We start from the raw sequence: 8,087 nt of genomic DNA on the forward strand, positions 1-8,087 counted from the left end.
TTTTCCTTTTTTTCAGCCCCATGAAGTCAATATATTTCAGTTCAGAATTAAAACTGATATGTATGGATGGTTCTACGCAAATGATGATTTTCTTCCATCTGTGGCTCTCTTTTTACCGATAATGTGCTGTGATGTCCCTTTTGCTTCTTGCCTTCCTCTTCCTGGCAACAAAATGAAAATGAAATTGTATCAACAATATATAAAAATAAGTACATAGAGCAAAGAAATGTTAGACTAAATTGAGAGGTAGAGGGGATAGAATTGTATTTCTTTTGTATGCTTGATAAAAAAATGAAATCAACTGATATTTCTTTAATTTTTCATTGAAAATTAATGTCGTTTTGCTATAGCGAAGAACAATGACTCTGAATAATGACTCTACATTGTAGAAAAACCTTGTGGAACGGGGGCCAAAAATTGTGGGCCATATTAGTTATGGTATGAGAAATGGAGAAAGCACATTGTTTTGAGATCGTTGAAGCAAAAGCAAGAGACGTTTCTGGAATATCTCGTCGTTTTCACAAGGTAAATTACACATCCATCAGTTGCTAGCACGCTTACCCTGGCGTCAATTTTACCATTTTATTTTTATTGAATCTGATTGGTTGGTGCCAACCAAGAGTGCAGCGTTCGCCGGCATTTAATTTTTGGATGAAGATGAGGTGAACGTGGGCAGCATTTTGGTACGAGAATGAAAGAAGTCATGTGCCCAAGACAAAGTCCATCAATCTGTCACTGTCACTGTCATAGAAGAATTTTAGACTTCTATTTTTCTTCTGTGCCTACTTTCAGTTTATAATCTTTAGAGAAAATGACAATAAAATACCACTTGAATTCTAAAAGGACAAATAAGGGACTTGAATAAGCAAAATGACAAGGAGGTCACTGGAAACCAATCTGGAATTAATATTTTCGGCCAAAAGACCAAAACGCCCTGATGAATGCGGGATGACCGAAAGCTGAAAGTGAGAGAAAGGAGAGAGGAAGACCGACGCAGCGAGAGAAAGGAGAGAGGAAGACCGACGCTGATGAAATGCGGGAAGAAGGAAAGAAGAATGTTGGAAATGCTATTATCTTACTCCTTCGCATCACCATTCTGTAGAGATTGTTGATTTTGGTTGTGGGAAAGAGGATTTGTAGTGAGAGAGGGAGTGAACCGAAGCGGAAATCAGCAAGCAATTACGTAACGTAACTGCTGTGATATGCTTGCTGGTTTTTGGTAAATCCCATTACGTGAATGGTAAATTTCACTATACATGTAGTTAATTATGAATTTTACAAAATACATATTGTGATTTATAACTTTTGTAGTGAAAGTGACTACTTTGTTAATGGGTTTTGCAACCTGTTTTCAGGAGATAAACAACTTGTTTGTAAAAACTAATAAAATTTCACGCTAAATTTGACAAAACGTATAGTGGGATTTACAACTTCCGTAGTAAAAATGACCACTTATTCAATGGGTTTTGTAACTTGTTTTCAGGGATGGGCAGCTTGTTTCTAAAAACTAATAAAATTTCCTACTAAATTTGACAAAACACATAGTGAGATTTACAACTTTCGTAGTGAAAATTACCACTTCTTAAATGAGTCTTGCAACCTCTTTTCAAGGAATTGGCAACTTGTTTCTAAAAACCAATAAAATTCCATGCTGAATTTTACAAAATATAGAGTGATATTTACAACTTTTGTAGTGAAAATTACCACTTCTTAAATGAGTTTTGCAACCTCTTTTCAGGGGATGAGCAACTTGTTTCTAAAAACCAATAAAATTCCATGCTGAATTTTACAAAACACACAGTGATATTTACAACTTTTGTAGTGAAAAATTACCACTTCTTAAATGAGTTTTACAACCTCTTTTCAGGAGATGAGCAACTTGTTTCTAAAAATCAATAAAATTTGATGCTGAATTTTACAAAACACACAGTGATATTTACAACTTTTATAGTGAAAATGACCACTTCTTAAATGAGTTTTGCAACCTCTTTTCAGGGGATGAGCAACTTGTTTCTAAAAATCAATAAAATTTGACGCTGAATTTTACAAAATACACAGTGATATTTACAACTTTTATAGTGAAAATGACCACTTCTTAAATGGCTTTTGCAACCAGTTAATTCAACGTGACTACAAAAGTTGTCACTTTTATTAGTTTTTACAAACAAGTTGTTTATCTCCTGAAAACAGGTTGCAAAACCCATTAACAAAGTAGTCACTTTCACTACAAAAGTTGTAAATCACAATATGTATTTTGTAAAATTCATAATTAACTACATGTATAGTGAAATTTACCATTCACGTAATGGGATTTACCAAAAACCAGCAGGCATATCACAGCAGTTATGTTACGTAATTGCTTGCTGATTTCCGCTTCGGTTCACTCCCTCTCTCACTACAAATCCTCTTTCCCACAACCAAAATCAACAATCTCTACAGAATGGTGATGCGAAGGAGTAAGATAATAGCATTTCCAACATTCTTCTTTCCTTCTTCCCGCATTTCATCAGCGTCGGTCTTCCTCTCTCCTTTCTCTCACTGCGTCGGTCTTCCTCTCTCCTTTCTCTCACTTTCAGCTTTCGGTCTTCCCGCATTCATCAGGGCGTTTTGGTCTTTTGGCCGAAAATATGAATTCCAGATTGGTACCCAGTGCCTTATTTGTCATTTTGCTTATTCAGGTCCCTTATTTGTCCTTTTAGAATTCAAGTGGTATTTTATTGTCATTTTCCCTAATCTTTATTTCAAATTGAGCACTGAGATCTCTGAATTGGTTGTGACTGTGCACTTTGTAAGGAATTGAAAGACACGTAACGAAAAATAATTTTAAAATTTTCTAATCCCTTGTCCGGATCTACCGATTGTATTTAAGTCAAGTAGTAAGAGGTTTTACCTACGGTATTCGAATCGTTAGTGGCTCGGGGATTCCGATGTTCAGGATGCCTATGCTCTCCTTTTGTTTGTGAGAAGTCGACAACTTAGATCGGCTTCCTCTACCGGTATCTACATGAACAGCATTCCAATCACAAACGACGTGCTAGCGCCTCTTATCCTTCTAGGGCTTTTCAGAGAATCCGTCCTCACCGTTTCTATTTTGGCCGTTTCTTATCTGCAAACCTTTTGCACTCTCACACACCTCTAAACACCCTAGCTCCTAACTATCAAATATATAGGATGCTATCGGTATTATGAAGGATATTAGATTTCAGAATTAATCCTAAATTAATTCCGAAATTAATACAATATCATATATTGCGTAATCTGATAAGAAATCAATTAAATAAATACGGTTTATGTTAAATCCGTCCCACAGATTTAATTCACCTATTCATTTAATTCAAAATAAAGATATGACGGAATTATATTTGATTTATTCTAATAAATCAAATTTGAGATATTATATTATACTATATCAATCCAGAATTGATATAGATTTAATTTATCCCAATAAATCAAATCTAAGATATCATATCAATCTAAATTTCAAATTTAAAAGTGATAGAGTTTAATTTATCTTTATAAATCAAATCTTATAAATATCTCTTATATCATATAATATATATATATACGCGAATTTATATATATATACACGTCCACCCTAGATTATTCATTGAATCTGGACATATCTTAGATTCAATGAATCTGGATATCGTCGCTCGTGTTGGGCTATTTTGTGTGTGACCCTATAAGCCCATATGAAGTTGGCAGTGTGCCATTTATTATAATGACTCACAAGTCGTAAGCGGTCTCTAGCAAGACATCACGACTACCCAAATCATATAAGGATCGACGAACGATGTAACATTTCATATAACCATATTATGTCCCTTTTGTCACATGACATTTTGGTCATGGATGAGGCATGGAGAACGTCATCCTCCCATTTCTAACCGTTACTTTCTCGATCCCTGAGTAGTCTGAGTATAGAAATGGAACTTCCTTTCCATTATAGTATGACCATACATTTCTCAGACTCACTCATCGAGGGGCCCAGTAATATCTCTCTACGAATGTGAGGGACAAATTCCATATTGACCATTCATATTCCTCCATATGAAAAACCACTAAGCCTGAACATAGTCTTTATGATCACTCGGTCAAAAGTGACTTTTGACTAGGTCAAAGTTGAGCGTTTCTCATGTAGAAATCCATGATGATCTCAGGTCAAATGGCATAGTGACGTGGTTTGAATATAAGAGAAGCTTATGACTTAACCCATGCAGCTTTCTCATAGCGGGTTGGTCCAACACCTTGTACTCTTACATGTGCCTATAACTTTGATTTATATCTCTATACATCTTCAAAGTCATACTGGTCTTATTTCATCTCTGCTCTCACATAGATGACCGATCAGGGACATTTAGGATAAAATCATGAGTTATCCAAGGATAGTCATCACAGTAAACATGCAAATAATATGATAACATAATTAAGAAATTCATAAATCAATAATGTTTATAACACAATGATTGGCCCCTAAGACACAATTTCCAACACACTTCAGACAAGATTTGTATCCATTCTGTTCCGAGTCTGATAATTTGGGAAGGCAAGGCAACTTTCAAAAATAAAAGGACATATATTCATGGCGTTATGTTATAATTATCCCATTACTTATATTGAGGTCGTCGCTTTTTAGGATCTAACCTAGACAATTATTTATGCCATGGTTGAACTGTGATCATATGACCTCCTTTCTTTTCTTTCCAGTACAAAGGTTCCGTTATTATCCGTGGAAGCCATATTCACCACCTGCATATTTGTATTTTTTCTGGATGTCGTCCATGTAAACTATTGGGGTCTGACCGTTTTCTTCGGAGGATTGAAAGTGAGTATCTTTTGGACAACTCTGTAACTACATATTTGTGCTCTTCACTTTCTTTCTTTATTAATAATTTATCTGAGGATGAACCTTGAAGCAACAATAAGGTTGCAGGCATGTATTCCTAGAGATCATAAGCTCAAATCTTGACAGCAGTCATCCAGGGGCAGGCTTAGGTATGGGGCGTTGGGACCGCCCCCCTTTTGGGTCAGTATGAGCCCATCTTGAGGGTAAAGTCAAACTTATAGTTAGGATGGACTTTATCGCTTCCCTGTTACGACTTCTTGTTGATAGAGGACAATGATATGGGGCGTGATATATATAGTTTAAGTAGTTTTTCTCACTTTTTAGGATAAAGTTTATTATTGTTGCTGTACTTAGTATTATGAGATATAGTCTACAATGAGTAACTTGCAAGGATATTGAGTGTAGGGACTGTTTGAATTGAAAGTGAAAATTATAAGGACAAAAGGCACAATCAAACTAAAACAATTACATTATCATGAAACAACTATAAGGTCAATCAGACTATAATGTTTTTCTATTGAGCCAGCCATGTAAAATAATACAAGTAAAGACATAAAAATTGTCAAAAAGACAAAGAAAAGGACCGAATCTGTAATATAATTTTTTAGGTTGAGATTTTCATCTCATAAAATAAAAGTCTAGAAAAAATAAACTCAAAGTAATAGTGGAGTGAAAATTTTTCAGGAAAAGGGGGGATCCCCCATTAAAAATTTTTATGGTGAAAATAACCAAAATCATTATGGGTATAAAATTGGAAGAATTACAATAAGGTCCCAAGCAAGGAAAACAATTGAAAAACAAGTTCTAAAGGTTGTTATTCTTATTATAAGACTTGTTATTATAGACTGTTGGGGTTGTTATTGGGACTTTTTGATAATTATTTCTCTTTTGTGGGACTTGATTGTAATTCTCCCTATAAAATTCACCAAGCATTTGTACTTTTTGTGCACAAAAACATATTAGCTGCTCTTTACCGATAAATTAATTTTCAGCAGAATTTTTTTCCCTCCAAATTTCCTGAATTTTTATTTAATTTTCAAAGAATAAATTTGGAGGAATTTTTTTGAAAGTTTTCACTCAAAAATATTAAACACTTGAAATTTTTTTTATGTGAATTTACTGTAGAAGTTTAAAATCATAACAATATTATTCTATACCATTAAAAATATTAAATGATCGATGTTGATTGTTTAATAATAAAAAGATAATATTGCTATGATTTTAAATCAATAAAACAAATTTGTATTTAAAAAATTTTTTAGGTGTTCAATATTCCTAAATAAAAACCTTCAGAAATTTGCAACTCTCCCACAACATCACTATGTATAAGTCTAATGGTTAACATTCAAATCTGAAATGAAGAGCCCTGGATAAAGAAACCACAAGTTACATTTCATTTGCCTATGCGATATCAAACTTTAGTCCCTAATATAGTAAATTTTCCTCTCGGTAACAAAAAATGCTCATATTCAAGACTATATGGTAAGGGACTTTTATGGTATTTCAATACATAAAATATTTGTTATAATTTATTTTTAATATATTGCGGAAAGAAATATACTCCCTCTAGTTCTAAATATAAGACCATTTTTATAGTATAATTTACACTACTAAAAAGATTTTATATTTAAGACCGAATAGAGTATATATATAGTCATAAAGAAGTGTCTCCATTATTAGAAATTTAAAAAATTTACCCAAAAGCAACTGTTCTCGTTGTTTCAGGAAAGAGGTGGTGACTGTTTTTCTTTTAGTTTTTTTTTTGAGCAAAAACTGTTTTTCTTTTAGTTATGTACAATAATCTCTTGTTATTCTTGAAAGGAAAAATGAAAGATAAAGAAGGTGGAATATATGATATTCTAATTTGAAAAGTTAAGGAAACGTAGTGATAGAAAAGAAAATCCTTTCCAAATTGAAATTTTAAAATTTAATAGAATGATAAAAAAATTTTTTTTTAAAACCTCAACAGCTAGCGGCAGCCACAGATGTGGTGGCTGCTGATGAAGTTTTTTGTGACATTTTTTTTTGCATGGAAGAATATTACAAGAAGTGGCGGGGGTATGATTTGATCCCACAGCCCCTTGGCCATTTAGGCCAACAAAAAAATAGATAACTATTGAGCTATCAAAAACTTCTTAATCTTATAATGCAAACAAAAATATAAGTTGATTTTTTTACTGTGACTCTAACCCGTAACAGTAATTTACCTAAGAATAATAAGTCTTAATTGAGAAATAACAAGTTTAAATTTAATATTAACAAAACAACTTTTCCTGATACATAACAAGAAGTAGCATGTATATTAATTAAAAATGATCATGATTTATTTGAAAATGATACGTCTTTACTGAAAAATAATAAGTCTAAACTTGAGATTAACAATGTGTCTTTTCCTAATACAAAACAAGAAATAGCATGTACATTAATTTAAAATGACCATAATTTATTTGAAAATGACACGTCTTTACTGAAAAATGATACGTCTAAACTTGAGATTAACAATGTGTTTTTCCTTATACATAACAAGAAATAGCATGTACATTAATTAAAAATGACCATAATTTATTTGAAAATGACACGTCTTTACTAAAAAATGACAAGTTTAAACTTGAGATTAATAATGTGTCTTTTCTTGATACATAACAAGAAATAACATGTACATTAATTAAAATGACTATAATTTATTTGAAAATGATACGTTTTTACTGGAAAAATAACAAGTTTAAACTTGATATTAACAAAACAATTTTTTTTAATACATAACAAGAAATAACATGTATATTCCTAGGTAAATTGTTGTCATTTTTCACTAAAAGCATGTCATTTTCCAGTAAAGACGTGTCATTTTTAAATAAATTATGGTCATTTTTAATTAATATACATGCTATTTCTTGTTATGTATCAGGAAAAGACACATTGTTAATCTCAAGTTTAGACTTGTCATTTTCCAGTAAAGACTTGTCATTTTCAAATAAATTACGATCATTTTTAATTAATGTACATGCTACTTCTTGTTATGTATCAAGAAAAATTGTTTTGTTAAATATCAAATTTAGATTTGTTATTTCTCATTAAGACTTATCATCCTTAGGTAAATTGTTGTCATGGGTTGGAGTCACAGTAAAAAAATCAACTTACATTTTGTTTGCATTACCCACCACACTGGTGTTCGTGCTTGCCGGCGACTGCTGCTGGCCATCGGCCATCGGTAAGGGGCTGAGCTTTTTTTTAAAAAAAAAAA

The sequence above is a fragment of the Neltuma alba genome, unplaced genomic scaffold (genome assembly GCF_004799145.2).
Source record: "Neltuma alba isolate B1F8T4 unplaced genomic scaffold, ASM479914v2 tig00011277_pilon, whole genome shotgun sequence".
NCBI lineage: Eukaryota > Viridiplantae > Streptophyta > Magnoliopsida > Fabales > Fabaceae > Neltuma > Neltuma alba.